The sequence below is a fragment of the Citrus sinensis genome, chromosome 9, assembly GCF_022201045.2.
Source record: "Citrus sinensis cultivar Valencia sweet orange chromosome 9, DVS_A1.0, whole genome shotgun sequence".
NCBI classification, from domain to species: domain Eukaryota; kingdom Viridiplantae; phylum Streptophyta; class Magnoliopsida; order Sapindales; family Rutaceae; genus Citrus; species Citrus sinensis.
This window is the reverse complement of record NC_068564.1, coordinates 20,639,027-20,659,948: the sequence shown is the minus strand read 5'-3', so window position 1 is coordinate 20,659,948 and position 20,922 is coordinate 20,639,027. Positions and strand designations below refer to the sequence as shown.

At 32.3% G+C, this 20,922-nt stretch overlaps 1 pseudogene; it reads left to right on the top strand.

Annotated features, from left to right (window-relative positions):
• Window positions 1-12,832: 12,832 nt before the first annotated feature.
• LOC127899930 (uncharacterized) overlaps window positions 12,833-20,922 on the top strand; it is a 59,634-nt pseudogene continuing 51,544 nt past the window's right edge.

The following is a 20,922-nucleotide window of genomic DNA, read 5'->3' as shown; positions in this document are numbered from 1 at the left end:
ACACAGATAAAACAAATAGAAGAACAACAAGAGCCAGCTACTCCACCTATCTCATCAGCATCAACCAGATATGGAGATTCACCACCATCTTTCTTAAATGAAAGAATTGAAGAACGTATAAGGAGTCTTCGAGATCTCTATGAGGTAACTGAGAGACATGATAATCTTATTCTCTTTTGTCTCTATGTTGATTGTAAGCCAGTCAACTTCTAAGAAGCTGCACTAGATGAGAAATGGAGAATTGTAATGGATGAAGAAATCAAAGCCATTGTGAAGAATTATATTTGGGAGCTTACTACTCTTCCCAAAGGTCACAAGACAATCAGTGTCAAATGCGTGTACAAAATGAAAAGAAATGTAAAGGGAGAAATTGAAAGGCACAAGGCGAGGCTAGTTGCATAAGACTATAGTCAAAAAGCTGGTATAGACTACGGCGAGGTATTTGCTCCTGTAGCTTGACTTGAAATTATTAGATTTATTATTTCTTTGGCTGCTTAGAACAAATTGAAGATTTTTCAAAAGGATGTGAAGCCTACTTTCTTGAATGGATTCCTTGATGAAGAAGTTTACATCGAACAACCATTAGGCTATTTGGTGAAAGGACATGAAGACAAAGTTTTGAGATTGAAGAAAGCTCTTTATGGGTTAACGCAAGCACCAACGGCATGGAATAGCAGAATTAACAAGTATTTTCAAGAGAATGGCTTCACCAAATGCCCATATGAACATGCTTTCTACGTCAAAGAAAAAGATGGAGACATTTTGATTGTGTGCTTGTATGTGGATGATCTCATCTTCACTAGAAGTGATCCAAGCTTATTTGAAGAGTTCAAGAGAGTGATGATCAAAGAGTTCGAGAAGCCTGACATCAGACTGATGGCATATTACCTCGGCATTGAAGTCAAGCAAAAGGAAGAAGGTATATTTATCTCCCAAGAAAGCTATGCAAAGGAGGTTCTCAAAAGGTTCAAGATGAATGATTGCAAGCCTATAAGCACGGCAGTGGAATGCAGAGTCAAGTTATCCAAACACGATGAAGGCGAAGATATAGATCCAACATTCATTAAAAGTTTGATCAGAAGCCTATGTTATTTGACATGCACAAGATCATATCTCATTTATGATGTTGGACTTGTAAGTCGATACATGGAGAATCCAAAGACCACTCATTTTAAAGCTGTAAAAAGAATCCTTTGCTACATCAAAGGAGCAATTAATTTCGGCTTGTTATACTTATTTTCTAATGACTACAAGCTTGTTGGATATAGCGATAGCAATTGGGGGCGGAGATGTAGATGATCGAAAGAGCACCACAGGATTTGTGTTCTTCATGGGAGATATTGCTTTCATATGGATATCAAAGAAGCAACCAATTGTCACACTATTCACCTGTGAAGCTGAGTATGTAGCTACCACATGAACTGTTTGTCATGCAATTTGGCTTAGAAATTTACTGAAGGAGTTGAGTTTGCCACAAGAAGAGCCAAGCGAGATTTGTATTGATAACAAATCAACAATTGCCCTATCTAAGAATCCAGTCTTTCATGATCAAAGCAAACGCATAGATACTCGTGATCATTTCATAAGAGAGTGTATTGCAAGAAAAGAAGTGCAAATCAAGTACGTAAAATCACAAGATCAAGCAGTTGATATCTTCACCAAGTCGCTCAAGCAAGAAGACTTCGTAAAATTCAGAAGTTTGCTTGGTATCACAGGATCAAGTTTAAGGGGGGTGTTGGATCATAAATTTGATCCAAGACGAATAAATTTAAGCCCAACTCATGGAACCTTCCATGAGTAGGTATGGTTGGTGAGGTTTGAATTATTTGTGTTAGGTGTGGTAGGTTTGGTAGGTGAAGATGAATGGTTATTAATTTTTTATAATTTCTTATTTGAATGGTTTAGATTTCTTCTCATGTACTATAAATACCCCTTGTGTCAATTGGTTCTGCATCAAGTGAAGTAACAAAATCTCTAAGGTGTAGAGAGTGAAAAATAAAAGTTGTAATTAGTGAGGAGTGTAGTTGAATAAATAAAATAATGTGTTTTTTTAGTGTTTAATTTGTTGATTCTCTAACATTGCCAATCTGAATCATGTCCCTTATATGCAACTGTGATAAAAGAATATCCAATTGCATCCTATTTTTTGGAATAAAAATTTATCATAATCTGGTCCCGTTAAATATCTTGTCTCATCTCATTATCCTGACTAGTCATGAATGTAAATAAATAAATTTTGATTTTTTTTCTTTTAAGGACCATCATAATTTAATATAGCAAAATTTTTTAATAAATACAAAGTAGAATAATCAAATAACAGTTTTATTTTGACTACATGCATGTTTGAATATAATTTTTATTTAACATTTTTTACTTGAATGTTTGCTTCTATCGCACTTGATATTAAGACTTACGCTTCAAAAGTTATAGATTTAAACATTAACCAATTTAATGGGTTTCAAGTTTGAATGTTATTAAGTTAAAATTATAAAATAACTAAAAATTTAGAATAATTTTAAAATTATATTATTAATGGGATATATAGGACGGGACGTGATTTTATAATTAGTCCTCCTTCCGTCCCACAAAAAATTACAAGACTTATTTTTTATCCTTATTCCATCAAACTTTAATTTAAGATGTAAAAATATGTTTAATCTCAAATGGAACGAGATCTCGTAGGATCCCATCACAGTAGGAAATATTACCACCCCTAGTTGGGCCCCTATTGCTCTGATTTGACTATGGGATGGAAAAGAACTTCAGTACAAAGATACCAATAATCAATTAATTAGTACAATTATTCAAGAAATAATTCAAATTTCCCTCAACATTTGTATTTCCAAATCCAAAAAATCCGTTCGTAATTTGTTTCATAAAAAGTACTCAAGCCTTTTTGTATATAAGTAGAACTATAAGAGCAAGGAATTTAAATAATTTCAACAAAATAAACCCGAAAACAAGAGTCTGATTAACAAATTTTTATTATTTTTGCATTGCGGCAGGAGCTACCTTGTGTCACTGCCAATTCTACGAGATCATTAAATCCCCTGGAGAAGACGTTGACGTTTATGTCATGCCTCAATGTCTCACTAATTTTATAGTTTACAATAATCTCGACGCAGTAGATCTTACAATTCATTGTAAATCCGGAGACGATGATTAGGGAGCTCATGTTTTACATCAAGGAGAGGGTTAATTAGAACTCAGTGCATTGTTTGGAAGGTGCAAAAATCAGGCTTGTTTGGCTACGACATGGACTACAAAAATGAACTGGTTTAAAATTGGCCATAACCATATATACCATAATCAGCCATCATCATATAGGTATTGATTTCATTTAGTAGTTAGCGTTGGAACTTGTATCTTTTGGATCTCCTAATTTCTATTGCTTTGATGCAACTATTAGGCTGAGAATGAATCATTGTATCGGAGATGTGGTATTTTAATGTTAATTGAGTTGTTAATGGACAATTTAGATTAAATATTATTAAATACGTTAAACAGAATTAAAATGTTAATTGAGCAAGACAATCAGGAGGATAATCAGGATGAGATGAGATTTTGAGTGGTCTGCGATTGGTCCTAATTTTGATCCCAAACTCACATATGACATGGAATTGAATCCATATGTATATCCTGTTTGAGTAACCCAAACGGGAGCAAGATTGTCAAATTCCTTCCTATCCGGGACAATTGTCTTCTCTAATTTCTACCAGTAAATACTCCATCCTCTTCATGAAATTTGATGGCCCAACCTATGCGTTTGAGAAATTTTCTATGAAAATCACTTAATAAAAAAATGCTTGATAAAACGCTTTCATCATTATATTTAGCTCTCTTCAAAAATGGAATTTCAATTACACATTCAAGCACTTGATAAAAATTGAAAATCACTTTAACAGTACTTATTAGAATTGACAACGAAATCGAAACTGCTTGAACAAGCGCTAAAAGAAAGTCTAAAAGGCAAAAGTACCATAATTATTATTGTATTGTGCTTATTATTAAATCATGATAAACTCTAGAACAAAAGTCGAAACTATTCTAAACATGCCATTCACTTAACTTAGACCAATTAGACTGATCATAACTCAAAAAGAATCCATCCTCTCTCAACGAAGAAAAGACTTTTGTATGATTTCGATCTCTTACAGACTCGAATGCAAGCCAAATTCCCTCTTTGTCACGCCACATTGCATGGCACACATAACGACTCGTTCTGTCATCTGTAAAATGAAACTCCTCACCTGGTGTCAGCTTGTACCACATCCCAGTGCAATTAACCCATGTTACATACAAACAAGGACTAGGGGCAGGCATATCGATGCTTACATGGACAGTCACCAAAGGTTCATTTCCTTCTACAATCATATTATTGCACATTAAGCACAATGTAAGAATAATGATAGGGCAAATTTGTCTACAAGCAACAGCCATGTTATAGCTATGAATAGAAAATGTTGTATGATTAATCTTCTGTCTCTTCAATCTGCTTTATAAGCAGGCCCACTACAAGAAAAAAGAGTCTTGGCGGCCAAAAGAATTCCCTACAAATAAACCAAATTTGGCCATAAATACCTTTTTGCGGCCAAAACTTTAGTATTTGTGGCCGAAATGTTAGCTGCAATAAGTTCCCCCGCAAAAAGTTCCTAACTTTTTGTAGCCATTTTTCACCCTGGAAAAAGAATTTGCAGGGAACTTTGTCACAATAAAATTGGCCACAACTAAACTCTCAAGATGGCAATGGGGCAGATATGAGTTGGATTTATATTACTCTACATCCAGATCCATAGTAAAAATTGAGATTCGCATATGCTCTAGATCTATCATAAACCTATGTTGTTTACTACATATCCAGAACAAAAAAAGAAATAAATATCTATATATGCTCTAAATCTGAAAAAAAAAATTTTAATATGTTCTATATCTGTCGTGAATTCTAAAACTCAACAATAAAAGAGCGATAATTTTTTAGAATGAAAATAAAAAACTAAAATGTATTGATAACAATTAAATTATATAATTTGTCTCAAAAATCTAATAAATATTGTGCCTTATGCTTTTTCACCAAAACAAGCAAATAAGAAAGATAATAAAATATCCTTCAAAAGTAATTACAGTAGTAAGATCAATCTAATATTCTATTGTCTCCATCATCTTACTATCACGGCACAACCATCATCTTTCCTACAACATTAGATAATGACATATAAGTTAAAATATATTTAGTGCTTTATTATTTTTATTATGACTATATTTAACTAAATATATGAATGACATAGTTAATTTTACCAAAATATATTTAGTGCTTTATTATTTTTATTATGACTATATTTAACTAAATATATGAATGACATAGTTAATTTTACCTCATCCATGTCCACGTCTTATGAATATGTCAATCCGGTATGTGTTGAAGAACATAAATTTGATTCTGAGCACAAAAATTAAATAAAAATTTAATTAATTAGACAAAAAATAGGGAATATAAAATAAAGAATTCAATTATAAAAATTTGTACCTGCATTTTCAGCCAATAACCAATCTTGACAAGACATTAAAGCCTCTAATGTATTTGGATAGAGTATATTGGGATGTGGTGTCATAAATCTACCACTGGTACTAAATGCAAACTCAGATGCAACTGTGGATACATGAATAGCCAAAATATCCTTAGCAAGATTGCACAAAGTAGGATATTTAGATCCATTCACCTTCCACCGCCCTAGTTTGTCAAAGGTATCAGTTCGAGGCAGAACAAATTCCTCTAAATAATAGTCTAGCTTAGACTTCACATGGTCAGTACTAGTACTTTGATTAACAAATGTCTTAAAAATAGCTCTACGTTGTTCCCTTCCTAAATGAAATGCCGCCATTAGGGATTGAGTAATTAAGGGCTCATTAGATTGATAAACATGTGCACATGATTTTGACTTTTGCTGATATTCCTTCATTAAATCGTAACAATATTTACAGACAATCCCAATTCTATGTTCACAATCAACTCTGTAAAGTATAGGAAAATAGTATTCTACTAGTTTCATCTTATACCTAGGGTAAAAAATAGTTGCCATTGCCATTAACGTATAAACCACACTCCAATATTTGTCATATTTTTCTAACATTTTCTTTGTCATTATCCTTATTTTTTCATTACTAGAACATAGCCATTTAGAAATAGATATTCTAATCTCACAAATACAATAAAAATACAAATTGTTTGTGGGGTATTTCGGGCCGGAAAACAACTTTATAACTTCATCAAAGAATTCAAGCCTACAACAAATTTCTTTTGCAAACTCCTAATCTTCTTCACTAGGCAATGATTTATATTGTAGTTCTCGTGGTTTTAAACAAGAAAATGTGTCTTTACAAACTAAAGCAGTGTCAAGCATGTAATATTTAGAGTTCCACCTCGTTTTGCAATCAACTTCATCAAAGAATTCAAACCTACAACAAATTTCTTTTGCAAACTCCTAATCTTCTTCACTAGGCAATGATTTATATTGTAGTTCTCGTGGTTTTAAACAAGAAAATGTGTCTTTACAAACTAAAGCAGTGTCAAGCATGTAATAGTTAGAGTTCCACCTCGCTTTGCAATCAAGAATCAATTGCTTGGTGCTTGAAATTTTTAATTCATGAACAACCTTCATAAATTTTTTATGCCTTTTTGGTGTCATTTTCCAATAAGAAACACTATTACAAATTCTCTCAATACTTTCACCAGTGACATATAACCCATCCTTCACTATCAAATTCAAGATTTGTGCACAATAATGCATATGAAACAACCTCCCATTTAATAATAATGAATTAGAAAGTTTGTCTAAGAGGACAACAACCATAGCATCATTAGCAGTGGTATTATCAACTGTTAAAGAGCACAATTTTCCATCAATATTCCAATCTAATAAGCATTCCATTAAATTATCGGAAAGTACCTCAACAGTGTGTGGACACATCACATGTATAAACCTAAATAAAAATGACAAATAGCATAACAAAATATTATTATATGAATTGAGTGTTTATTAATCATAATGAAAAGGAAATGACAAAGATATAAATAAATGATGCTATAAAAAATACCTTATGAGGTGACTTTTTGCAGCCTCTAAGAATTATTTACAACCCATATTTTGATTAGAAGTCCATAAATCAGTAGTAATAGAGATTTCACTTTGATTGCTCCCCAACAACTTTATTATCTTAGATTATTGCTTGAAGATATCTTTCTTCAGCGTATTTTGAGAAATGACCTTAAACATGGGTTGTAAAGAACTAACTAACTTACTGAATGCAGAATGTTCAACCATACTAAGAGGATATTCATCCTTGATAATCATATTTGCAAGCTCTCTTCTTGATGTGTCATGATCAAAAGAAAATGCCCCAACTTAGGGTTTCCCTTTATTTTGAGTAGCATTCAACATAGCATTCTTGATTGTTGGTTGCTTACGTCATGGGCATCTAAGCAAGTGCTTATGTAAATGGTTCGTTCCACCTCCTACAACTAACTTTCCATTGCATTGGTTACAAACTACTTTCAACTGTCCATTAATCTTTTGCCTTGAAAAATGATTCCACACAATAGACTTCAACTTTTTACTCACAACAACAGTTTCATCTCTAGGAATTGGTGAAGTCGAATTCAACTCTATCCCATTTGATGGTTCAATTACTTTAACAACATCATGCCCATCATCATCATTTTCTGACTGTGGTAAATTAGGACTGAAATGCATATTTCACCTAAATGAAGAAATAACCAAAAACATTAAGTGTCTATGTCACTGAAAAAAAAAATTATTATTATGCATCACTATTAGACAAGTAAATAAATAAAATTATTTTTTCAGTGAATATTTAAAATTAGGAGCATAAATTAAAAATATAATTAAAATCTTCTCATTTAATCTTCATTCACACCGATTCTTTATTAATGAAATCAACTGTTAGAATTTAGAATATATTCAAATAAAAGCTAACCTACAGGTATATAATACTGGTTAACAATCAAAATTAAGCGAGGATAATGGAAAATTAATACGTAATTTGATGATTGCCATATTCCTAATTTAGTATCATTTAATTAAACTATAGAGATAGCTACACTTATTAGTGATGACACAATATGAATAGGGACATAAACAAATAATGGTAAAAAAAAAATCAAGTCTAACAACTTACCTGGCAATTAAAGGACTGATCCAAGCATTCAAACAGAGTAAAAAAGCGAGAGTATATTGAAGAGAAAGAAAAAGGTTGATGTTGAATTGAACTAAAGAATGAATAATTAAAAGAAATTAGGGCAAATTGAAGTGCCAACTTAAAAAAATAATAAGACGTCTGTTTAATCGTTTTCATATGCCTCTTTTCAAAGACAATTTGGAAAGTTAATTTTGAGATAATATGCACGAGTGCATGGGACGAATAACTATATTCCTTAAAAAATATTTGGCCAATATAATAAAACAAGTGGACAGGTGCTATTACAGTATTACTTGACTTGCAATTTGAATATTGCATGTGCATGCTTTAAAGCTATCTAACCTTAATTATTTTTGCCCTATTATCATTTAAATATAAAAAATTAATATTTAAGTTTTACGATTTTTAAATACATGAATACAATTTTTTATCATTTATAATTACAAAATTGTTAAGAAATTTTTAAAATAAAATAAAATTAAAAGATAGGTGGATAAATTTGGATCTATATATTAAGATAGATTCAGACCTGTTCCAAATTCATCTTAAATCCGCACATCGATATCCAACTCCAATTGAAATCCATTTTAAATCGGCCCAAATTCAATCTAATTTGATTTGGATAAGATGGATCTTGAGTCAAATCCGATCCATTGTCATCCCTACTAAAATCAATTGATTTCACTTCTTTTGCACCACTTTTTATTGCCAATTTTTTTCCTGCAAACAATTTTAGATTTTTCTACTAGTATTATTGATTGCCAAATATTTTCTACAAAAACATATTAATTTCATTTTTTCATTATTATATGACTACATGATTTACATTTTCTTCTTACTTATATGCAATTGCTCGAAGTCAATTATATCTACGAAATTATATAAAATTATGAAGCCATTAAATAAATCATCTAAGTTATTAACCTGGTCATATCGTCAAAATTGTCAAATCTTAAAAAGGAAAAAGAAAAAAAAAACTTATCAATCTAACATTTTTAATTTTGAACCATTCAAAAGTAATCTTAAGAAACCAAAACATTATCAAACATTCCGAAAATATATCAAAACCCAACAACAAATTAATGAGAGAAACCATGTGAGAAGGTATTGAGAAACCATAAGTGTAAAAAAGCATAGTTGAAGACATTGTGCTTTGGTTTACAATTTTTATTGCAAAGCATCCATTGCAAGCTGAATCTAAAAGCTCGTCTAAACATACAACTACCAGGATTAAATATACAATAAATTATCAAAACAAAAACACAGGTACAAAGAAGTGAGGAAAACCATTTTGGAGGGACACATGAGATATACCTCACCATGCATTATGTGCCATCCCTACTGTAAATGTGCTAACAAAAACATTTTCATCCTCCAAAAATCATTTTGGAGAGTCAAGTTGCAAGAACATTATGATGAAACTACACTGACTCATAATACTCAGTTAGAACGTATCATACACAATCACTTGATCAAATTTTGAGTGAAAAAAGAAGTTCAGCGTATCAGACACAATCTCATCAAGTGAACCCAAATCAATTTCAAATCAATTAAGGCCACAAATCAGAACCCACAATGAAGAACCACTCAATTTCTATGGCAGCCAAACCAATTTTTAATTCCAAACAAACTATTTGCTCATGCAAATCATGTCGAAGTCGGTGGCTCAACAACCGACAACTTTGCTCACCAAAAGCAGCACATCGAATTCGGTGCCACATTATTTGATTTTGAAGCCTACAATTGTTGAATGTTTTTGGCTAAATTTTTCCTATTAAAGAAAGCGTATCTCAATTGAGAGCATTAATATTTTTTTTCCTTCTTTTTGTGAAGAGAGAACCGAGAGTTGTGAGAGAGATTTAGAGAGCTTAAAATGATAATGCTTTTGAGAGTTTAGTGCGTGAGAGTATTGTGAATATTAAGAGTTTTGGGTAGTGAGCTAAAATATTTTTAATACTTGTATACTCTACATCACAAGTAAAAAAACTATTATCCTTCTATTTTTACTCGTGAATGTAGGTTAAAATCCGAATTACGTAATTCTGGTATTCTTGTATGATCATTGTTTCTCAATTTCAATTTAGTTATGTGTCCGCTTGACCCATCAATTTTCTAACAATGGTATCAGAGCCATTGGTTGTATTTCTTGGAGTCGGGCTATTGTTCATAAATACGATATTATTCACACTATAGTACTATTCAAATACAAGGTACTATTCATGTGAAATAGTGAAAACATATACGAGAATTTTGAGGTACAAAGTAGGGAATAGTGGTGAGTGGAGCAACTGTATGGTTGTGCACATATCTAGAAAAGTTCTGTCACAAAGACAATAAGAGCCTAAGGAGCTTGGGTTTTAAGCGGGATCATTGTGACCCTCCAGTCTTTCCTGGAAACTTTCCTAGTGTTCATTTTCATGCATAGGTGTTAACATGTATATGTTCATAATATTGATTTTGATGATAACAAACTTTAAATGTTTTTGATTAAAATGTTGGAGCTATTCATTAATAAATGAAAGCCTTATAATCATTCCTATTATATTCATAAAAGTGGGATAACTGTTAAATTTGAAATTGAAAAATGATTCTCTGCAATATCTAGCTAAAACTGTGATTCTGGAAATAAACAGTGAACCGTTTTCCTTTAAACGGTTAACCGATTAAATCCAAAGAGTAACGAATTCCTTAAGCTCTAACCGGTTAAGAAAAACGGAAAACACAAAATGTTGGGAAGGCTACAGGAATTAAACCGTGAACCGTTTATTGAAACGGTTAACTGATAAAATCCAGAATGGAAGATTGTACTCATCTTGTTACTGGAAACAAACGGAAAATGTTTAACTGAAACGGATAAGGCTAATTTTGTTTTGCAGGTTACTGGAAACAAACGGCTAACTGATAAATTCCAGAAAGGTTATTTCTCGCAAATCTTTAACCATTTAATATAAACAGATAACTGAAGTTTATCTTACAGGTCTCTGGAATTTAACGGCGAAAGGGTAAGCCTAAATGGCAAACCGTTTATTTGAAATTTGGCCCAACGGTAACTTTGACTAGTCTAAACGATTAACCGATAATGGTTAACGGCGAACCGTTTTCGGGCAAACAGTCTATAACAGCTAGTTTTTCAGCTCCAACTATAAATAAGCTCATTCAAATTCAAATAAGGTTGATCACAACACGACTATAGAGCTTATATTCGAGAATACAATCTTCATAGAGCTTTAAACACATTCTTGCTTCATCTATTCACACATTGGGCATTAATTTGTAATCTTAAATATTGTGTGAGAGAAAAATAATTTGTAATATTTTATTTTGAGTGATTGTAAGTGTTGGGATACACTTAAGTTAAGAGATTGGGGATAGTCTCTTGTTGTAAAGGTTCATTGACACCTTGGAAGTCAAGTGTAAGCATTTGAAACCTTGGAGGCTTGCTTAGTGAAATCCTCAAGCTCGGAAAGCTTGGAGGCATGGACGTAGGCGAGGTTGACCAAACCACGTAAAAATCTTCGTGTTTGAATCTCTCTTCCCTTATCTTTTTATATTGTAATTGATTTAATTTTTATTGCTTTAAATTCATTTTAGATTTGCATAATAATTTTTAAAATCCTAATTCACCCCCCTCTTGGGTTGCAAACTTGTATTTCATTTGGTATCAGAGCTTGGTTCTCTTGTTATGACTTAACCGTCTAGAGTAAGAGATCCATGGCAACCCAAAATAACTTAACCTTTAGGGAAGGACAGTCCACAACTAGACCACCGTTCTTTCACAGAAATGACTACCCATATTGGAAAACTAGGATGAGAATTTATTTACAAGCACTAGATTATGTGATGGTTCATTTTTGCCCTTAACTAAAAATGAAGTCGGGGAAGATATTCCAAAACCTTCACGGGAATGGAATGAATTGGAAAAGAGAAAAGCTTCTCTAAATTACAAAGCTATGAATGCTTTATTTTGTGCACTTGATAAGAAAGAATTTCATCGAGTATCTAGTTGTGAAAGTGCCAATGAAATTTGGCACAAACTTGAAGTTGTCTATGAAGGCACAAATCAAGTGAAAGAGTCGAAAATTAGTAGGTACACTCGACAATATGAGTTGTTCCAAATGGAACAAAATGAGAGTGTGTACTCTATGTATACTAGATTTACGAACATAGTAAACACCCTAGGAGCCCTAGGAAAGACCTTCTCAAATAGCAAAAAGGTTAAGAATATCATTAGGTCACTTCCAAAGAATGGAGACCTAAAAGAACCGCTATTGAAGAGGCCAAAAATTTAAATACTTTACCTCTTGATGATTTAATTGGTTCTCTCATTTCATATGAAGAAGATTAGGCAGTAGAAAAAGGGCATAAGGAGAATAAGAAAAACATTGCTCTCAAAGCTTCAAAATATGAGAGTGATGGGGAGAGTGAACCGGATGATGAAGAGTTGGTCATGCTAGCAAGGAGGTTCAGAAAATTTTTCAAGAAAATCAGAGAGCGAAGAAAATTCAGAAACTTCAAGAACCAAAGGGAGAAAAAAGAGGTAATCATATGCTATGAATGCAAGAAGCATGGCCATATAAGATCGGAGTGCCCACTTATCAACAAACTCAAGAAGAAAGCCATGGTTGCAACTTGGGATGATAGCGAGGAAGATTCAAGTGATAAAGAAGAGTCGCAAGAAATATCAAACCTAGAGCTTATGGCAATAGGAGAGGATAATGATCTCAATGAGGTAAGTGATCCTACCTATGATGAATCGTATGATGTTTTTAAAGAATTGCATAATGAGTTGATGAAGATTGGTAAAAAGAATGTATGTCTTAAAAAGGAAATGGCAAAACTTAAAAATGAAAATGAATCTTCAAATGCTAAAATTACATGCCTAGAAGTAGAGAACAAAACATTTCATGATAGAATTGCATTATCAAAAGAGAAACCTAGCACTTCACATGAGCATTTAGAATCACACATAGATGATTTGAAAAATGAAAATGAAATGCTTAAGAAAAAGAGCAATGAGTTAAATGAAATTGTCTTGAAATTTACAAACGGGCAAAAGATGTTGGATAACATGCTAAATTCACAAAAATGTGTGTTTGACAAAGGAAGTATAGGTTATAAGCCAAACTTGAAATAAAAATATTATAAGAACTACTTTGTGAAAAGTACATCTAGTAGCAATCAAGTTGTATTTCATTTTTGTAATCAAGATGGTCATATGAAAAATAGGTGTCCAGTAAAAAGAAATGCATATTATGGTATGAATGCATTTGGGTTCCAAAAGGAACCATAACTAACTCTCAAGGACCCAAAAAGTTTTGGGTACCTAAAAATTGAGATTTTCTCTGCAGGGCTTGAAGAAGAAGAAAAACAAATGGTACTTGGACAGTGGCTGTTCAAGGCACATGACTGGAAACTATGTATGGTTCTCAAGCTTCACCAAAATTGAAAATGGTGGAGATGTATCTTTTGGAGATAAGTCAAAAGGAAAAATTCTCGGAATTGGAAATGTTGGTAAAGTTTCCTCAACTCTAATTGAGAATGTATGTTTGGTTGAGAACTTGAAACACAACTTGATTAGTATTAGTCAATTATGTAACAAAGGTTATAAAGTTGTTTTTGATAAATTTAGTTGTTTCATTGAGAATTCATGTGATGGCAAGATCTTATTCGTTGGAAATAGATGTGGTAATGTGTATATCATTGACATAGAATGTGCATCTACTCTTGATAAATGTTTTTCGGCATTACATGATGATAGTTGGTTATGGCATAAAAGACTAGGTCACGCAAGTATGGATTTGATTTTGAAAATTTTGAAAAATGATTTAGTTAAAGGTCTTCCAAAAATTGGTTTTCAAAAAGATAAGATTTGTGAAGCTTGTCAATTTGGAAAACAAATCAAAACATCTTTCAAAAATAAAAGTCATATTTCTACTTCAAAACCACTTCAACTTCTTCATATAGATTTATTTGGGCATTCTAGATAAGCTAGTTTAAATGGAAAATATTATGCATTTGTGATTGTGGATGATTATTCTAGATATACATGGGTATTATTCTTAGCTAATAAGGATTATGCTCTTGATGCCTTTAAAGTGCATTGTAAGAAAATTCAAAATGAAAAAGGGTATGGTATTGCATGCATTAGGAGTGATCATGGAGGAGAGTTTGAAAATCATGCATTTGAAACCTTTTGTAACAATTTGGGCATTGTGCATCAATTTTCATCACCTAGAACTCCACAACAAAACAGAGTTGTTAAGAGAAAGAATAGGTCAATTCAAGAAATGACTAGGACTACGTTGAATGAAAATTCATTGCCTAAGTATTTTTGGGTCGAGGCCGTCAACACTGCTTGTCATGTTTTAAATCGTGTGTTGATTAGACCTAACCTTAATAAAACTCCATATGAGCTTTGGAAAGATAGAAAATTCAATATTGGTTATTTCAAAGTTTTTGGATGCAAATGTTTTATTTTGAACACAAAAGATAATCTTGGCAAATTTGATCCAAAATCCTATGTAGGTATTTTTCTTGGATATTCAAACTCAAGCAAAGCTTATAGAGTTTATAACAAAAGAACTATAGTTGTAGAAGAATTTATGCATATTACATTTGATGAATCTAACCCCTCCTCTATGGAGAAAGTTTCTGTTGATAATGATGCAGATGAAGAATTACAAAAAGAGTCATCAAAAGATAACCAAAAAGATGCGTCTCATGGGAATCAAGATGAGCAAAATGAGTGCAGGTATGTTTCTTCTCACCCTAAGGATGTAATTTTAGAAGATCCCCCACAAGGTGTTACAACTAGATCATCACTTAGGAACACTTGTGAGCATAATGCATTCATTTCTCAAATTGAACCCAAATCCTTTTCGGATGTGGAAAATGATGAATCTTGGATTATGACAATACAAGAGGAGTTAAATCAATTTGAGAGAAACAATGTGTGGGAATTAGTTCCTAAGCCGGAACATCAATCCATCATAGGTACTAAATGGGTATTTAGATGGATGAATCCAGTGTGGTTGTAAGGAATAAAGCTAGATTAGTAGCTCAATGTTACAACCAAGAAAAAGGAATTGATTTTGATGAAACATTTGCACTTATAGCTTTACTAAAATCAATTAGAATGTTGTTGGCATTTGAATGTCATAAAGATTTCATTTTATTTCAAATGGATGTAAAAAGTGTTTTCTTAAATGAGTATATTATAGAAGAAGTGTATGTAAAACAAACCCCTGGTTTTGAAAATGAAAAGTTTCCAAATCATGTTTATAAGTTATTTAAAGCTTTGTATGGATTAAAACAAGCACCTAGAGCATGGTATGATAGGCTTAAGAATTTCTTGTTAGAAAATAATTTTTCAATGGGTAAAGCGGATACTACTCTCTTTGTCAAATATAAGAACAAAGACATACTTGTTGTTCAAATTTATGTTGATGAGATTATTTTTGGTTCTACTAATGAATTGTTGTGTAAAGAATTTTCATCTTGCATGAGCAATGAATTTGAAATGAGTATGATGGGAGAGTTGGAAGTACTTCCTTGGGCTACAAATAAAACAAAATGAGAAAGGAATTTTCATAAATCAAGCCAAGTATGTAAAAGATCTACTCAAAAGATTCGGCATTAATGACTCAAAGACTAAAAATACTCCGATGAGCACAACAACCAAGCTTGATAAAGATGAAAAAGGCAAAAAAGTGGATATCAAAATGTATCGAGGTATGATCGGATCTTTACTTTATTTAACTGCAAGTAGACTCGATATTATGTTTAATGTATGTTTGTGTGCAAGATTTCAATCATGTCCCAAGGAATCCCATTTACTTGCTGTAAAACGAATCTTCCGCTATTTAAGTGGAACTATAGATCTCGGCCTTTGGTATCCTAGGGAACTCATATAGATTTAACATGCTATTCAGATGCGGACTTTCCAGTTATAAAGTTGATATGAAAAGCACTAGTGGAACTTACTATATTCCAGGTCACTCACTTATTTCATGGTTTAGCAAGAAATAAAATTATGTTGCACTTTCAACTACCGGTGCTGAATATATAGCTGCAGGAAGTTATTGTGCACAAGCTCTTTGGATGAAACAAACACTTAGAGAGTATGGTATTAACCTTGAACAAATTCCTATTAAGTATGATAATACTAGTGCTATAAATCTTTCAAAGAATCTCATTGAACACTCTCGAACCAAGCATATAAAAATAAGACATCATTTCTTGAGAGATCATGTTCAAAAGGGAGATATCGCATTAGAGTTTATTTCTACGGAAAAATAACTTGCCGATATTTTTACAAAACCTCTTGGCGAAGAACAATTTTTAAAAATTCGGCATGAACTTGGGATGATAAAATTTTTGCATTAACATTTCTATTTATGATATAAGGTCTATCAACATTGATTGGTTAATGTTTTGATATCTATGAAATGTTTTTAAGTGATATGTTTGTGTTATCTTTTGGTTTATATATGTATATTGATTGTTTGACTCATATGCTAGTTGATAATTCATGCATTGAACTGGCCTTTACCATGTTTCAGATTAATGAGATGATCTTGGAACATATTAATTGTTGGCCAAATATTGAAAATAAATGTGTGAAATCAAAATACAATAAACAGATAACCATTTTTCAATAAACGGTGTACCGTTTAATTCCAGAAACTAGGATATGCTCTCTGGAAATTACTCTCTAACCGTTAAATGGACTAACCTTTCACCGTTTCCTATTAATTGCTCTCTGGAAGTTACTCCCTAACCGTTTAAATAAATGGTTAGCCATTTTCGTGACTATAAAACTATTCAAAGGGTTTCTTCTCCATCTTCATTTGCCCTCTTACCGTTTCAGCCATTGTTGCGCAGCCGAAGCTTTCTCTATCCTCAAACCTCTATTTTTCTTGATTTCCTTGCCAAATCACACCTATAACATCATTTCCCATCATCTTTAGATCACTTTTACCGATTCAAATCTTCAAATTGAGCCTGAAATTGAAAAATCTCAAATCAAAACCCTAAGGGCAGCCGGTTAGGTTTCGTCATTTTTTACCTAATTGGTGTCTTTTTTTCAACCACATTAAGCTTCCAAATTCCATCCTCCACTCTCTCTTGATCCCATAATTAGTTCTTTTTGGTCCAAACTCACTATTCTAAAAATCCCTCATTCTCCCTATTCTTCACTATGGCTGAGTTATCTCGGAGAACTCGAAGGAGGAAAGATACGCCTCAAAGGAATCCTATACCACCACGGGCAATCTCTGAATTCGAAAGAATTCATTTCCCCATACCCTCATTGGCCAAGCTTTTCGAGGACCGCTTCAATGGTAGAAAGGTACTGGATTCTTTTTATATTGACATAGAAGATTTTAAAACCTTAATTGTGTATGGTAGAAGTGTTAGAAATATGCTTCAACCTTGGGAATCCGCTATTGATTTTGATGACCGAGTGTATTCTAACTTAGTGTGAGTTTTCTATTCAAACATGGAAATTTTCGCAGCTCACCTAGATAGGATAGTTACTCAAGTTGGCGGTGATCATATTGAAATTTCCGCAACTCGCCATCACGCCTCCTGACCATCACACAATTCAATATATATATAATATAAAAATAAAATAAAATATTAATATTAATAAAAGAAAAAAAAAGAAGACGATTCCCTTGCCTATAAAAGGCAAGGAAGGCAAGGGGATGCAAGCCAGAAAGGGGGAGAGAGAGAGCTATTTTGAGAGCTGAAGCCGAGACTGAAGAATTTCTATCTTTCTTTCTTTTCTTTTCTTGTTTCCGTTTGTATCAATTTTCTTTGTAATATATTTCAAAAAGTTTATCAAATAAAAAGAGTGTTGTGTTTTCTTTCAATATGAGTAGCTAATTTTATTAAGCTGAAGTGAAAAGTGAAGCTCAATGTTTTAAACTATTAATTATTATTATTTTCTCAAATGAGTTTTTAACTTTATTTAATTCTTTTATAATTATTTTTATATCATGTTAATTTATAAATCTCTTTAGATTTGTATGGTATTTTGACATAATGTCGGCATATTAATATAATGTGGCACATTAGGTACTTTATTCTATATTTATCCACACACATAGAATTAAATGATATAATAATTAATTGGCAAAAGTGAGGCAAAATATAAATGAGAGGGTATTAAAATTATAGTTTGAATACAGAGAGTGGATCCTAAACCTTAGCATATTTTTAAATTGATTTCAAATAATTTTTTTCCCACAATTAATTTTCTTCGTTTTATTAGATTTAAAACTCCTTCTGGTTCGACCCCGGTCTCACCAGGTTATATTATAACTAGACACTTATACTTAAGAGTAATATACTTTTGAGTCATGTCAAGTTTTTGACGCCATTGCCGGAGAGTTTTCTAAATTTGGTATTAGTTTATCTTTACTTTATTTTTATTTTTTTAATATTTTTTTGTTTTGTCGTTACCATCTTTCCATGGTTTTATTTTATTCTCTTTTTGCAAAACTTCAGTTAGCACCCCTCTTCTTTTCAAACCTTAACATTATCCATAAAATTTGTGAGAAACTTCATCTTAGCCCAGAAACCTTTACAAATCAGTCCCCTAATCAAATTTATTTCTTTAAATTTCTGCAATTTACTTTCCACATTTATTTTAAATGGTCGGTTCTACCATTTTTCTGTCATTTAAATTTTGTTAATTTATGTATTTTTATTTATATAGTCAGTTCTACCACCTAACATTTTAATTTCAGTTTATTTATTTTTGTGCATTAATTTATTTAATATTATGTTTTATTATATGGTTGGTTTTAAAATACCGCCTAAATTGTTTCTTTTAATGGCTGGTTTCACCGCCTAATTTATTTATTTATTTTTCAGTTTGTTTATTTTTATTTTGCATTTTTGGTTATTTAATTTCCAGTTTATTTTTATTTCTGCAATTTTCATTTAGCGTTTTTTTTGCATCATTAGTTTATCACACATCATTAGCATGGCATGCGTCATTGGTCTCGTACAAATACTGGCAGATTAATTAGAAGATCACATTCACCACCTTTAGATATGGCTGACACAGGAGTTGAAAATTTTTCGGAGCACGAAAATGACCAAGCCTTGCAAAATATTCATGAATAACCTAGGACCCTTAGAGACTTCATGCATCCTACTAGAACAAGATCACCATCATGCATAGTTTTCCCTCCTGATGCATTACGTTTTAATTTCAAACCTGGTATCATTCAACTTCTTCTTACTTTTAATGGTTTTGAGTCTGAAAATCCATATTTGCATTTAAGGGAATTTGAGGAAGTCTGTAATACATGTACTGATCAAATTTGTAGCATGAATATAATCAGGCTTAAGTTTTTTCCTTTCTCACTAAAGGATAAAGCTAAAACTTGGCTACAAAATCTTAGGTCAGAATCCATCAGAACTTGGGATGAAATGCAAGCACAATTTTTGAAAAAATTATTCCTACCCCACAGAACAAATTCTTTCAAAAGATAAATCACCACTTTCACTCAAAAACCAGGAGAAACCCTCTACCAATGTTGGGATAGGTTTAAAGAATTACTTAACATTTGCCCACACCCTGGTTTTGAAACATGGAGATTAGTGTCTTATTTCTACGAGGGATTAACATCCCAAGGTAGACAAGTTGTTAAAATGATGTGCAATGGTGAGTTTAGGGATAAAAGTCCTGAAGATGCATTAGATTATCTTGACTACATAGCAGAGAATGCACAATACTAGGATACAGTTGGGTCTTATGAGTCATCAAGTAAACCCCAGCTATCTCCATCTAGTGGAGGCATGCATAACCTTAGGGAAGACTATGATTTTCAAGCCAGATTTGCATTATTAACTAGAAAAGTCGAAGCATTAGAGTTGAAAAAGAATCATCATGTAAAGTCTATTCAAAATATTTCATGTTATACTTGTGATTCTACTGACCATTCTACGCACGACTGTCCAATTTTACCAGCTCTGAGAGAAAGTTTGCATGAACAAGTAAATGTCGTTGATAATTTCAAAATGCCAAATCCAAATCCATACTCCCAAACTTACAACTCTGGTTGGAGAAACCATCCAAATTTCAGTTGGAGAAATGACAATCATGCACAACCTTCACAACCAGTTCCTCCACGTCAAAATTTCCAAAACTCCCAGAGTTACCCACCATATGTCCCACCACCAAGGAAAACTCTAGAAGACACATTGCATTCATTTATTGAAAAACAAGAGTCGATCAATAACCAAACAATGCAAACCTTAACCAATTTAATAGAAACTATCTCCAAACTTACATCTGCTCTGACCATACATGAAAAATGAAAGTTTTCTACTCAACCTGAACCAAACTCCAAGAGTCAAATGAGAAATTCAGGAAACCAAAATATGAGTCAAGTCAAATCAGTTATAACCCTTTGTGGTGGTAAAGTAGTCGAAAAACACATTGTGGACCTTCGTGAAACTACTAAAGATTCAATTTCAAAAAATAAAGAAGAGTATGTCGAACCTTTAACCCATGAAAAAATAACCAACTCTCCTCATGTACCCCTATTTCCTCAAGCACTAATCAAGCCAAAGATATCAAACCACAATCTAGAAATTTATAAAGTTTTTAAACAAGTAAAGGTCAACATTCCGCTGCTGGATGTCATTAAACAAGTACCTTCTTATGCTAAATTTTTAAAAGATTTGTGC